The sequence below is a fragment of the Neomonachus schauinslandi genome, chromosome 12 (genome assembly GCF_002201575.2).
Source record: "Neomonachus schauinslandi chromosome 12, ASM220157v2, whole genome shotgun sequence".
In the NCBI taxonomy this organism is placed as follows: domain Eukaryota; kingdom Metazoa; phylum Chordata; class Mammalia; order Carnivora; family Phocidae; genus Neomonachus; species Neomonachus schauinslandi.
The window spans coordinates 2,387,710-2,388,410 of record NC_058414.1 but is presented as its reverse complement, the minus strand read 5'-3'; the positions used below and the strand labels follow the sequence as shown (position 1 = coordinate 2,388,410).

Sequence of the window (701 nt, the reverse complement as noted above, 5' to 3'; positions counted from 1 at the left end):
GAAAGAAAGAAAGAAAGAAAGAGGGAGGGAGGGAAGGAAGGAAGGCAGAAAGAAAGAAGGAAAGAAGGAAAGAAAGAAAGAGAAAAAAGGGAAGGAAGGAAGAAAGAAAGAAAGAGGGAAGGAAGAAAAAGAAAGAAAGAAAGGGAAGGAAGGAAGGAAGGAAGGAAGAAAGAAAAAGAAAGAAAGAAACAGGGAGGGGCGCCTGGGTGGCTCAGATGGTTGGGCGTCTGCCTTCGGCTCAGGTCATGATCCTGGAGTCCTGGGATCAAGTCCCGCATCGGGCTCCCTGCTCCGCGGGAAGCCTGCTTCTCCCTCTTCCACTCCCCCTGCTTGTGTTCCCTCTCTTGCTGTGTCTCTCTCTGTCAAATAAATAAATAAAAATCTTTAAAAAAAAAAAAAAAGAAAGAAACAAGGAAGGAAGAAAGAAACAGGGAAGGAAGGAAGAGAAAGAAAGAAAGAAGAAAGAAAGAAAGAAAGAAGAAAGAAAGAAAGGAAGGAAAGAGAGAAAGAAAGAGGGAAGGAAGGAAGAAAAAGAAAGAAAGGGAAAGAAGGAAGGAAGAAAGAAAAAAGAGGGAAGGAAGAAAGGAAGGAAAGAAAGAGAAAGAAAGAGGGAAGAAAGAAAGAAAAAGAAAGAAAGGGAAGGAAGGAAGAAGAAAGAAAGAAAGAAAGAAAGAAAGAAAGAAAGAAAGAAAGAAAGAAAG

At 41.1% G+C, this 701-nt stretch overlaps 1 protein-coding gene across 3 annotated transcripts in view; it reads right to left on the bottom strand.

Annotated features, from left to right (window-relative positions):
• The window catches only part of UPP1 (uridine phosphorylase 1), a 27,419-nt gene that overhangs the window by 8,288 nt on the left and 18,430 nt on the right, over window positions 1–701 (bottom strand). The gene's annotated exons all lie outside the window — the stretch shown is intronic.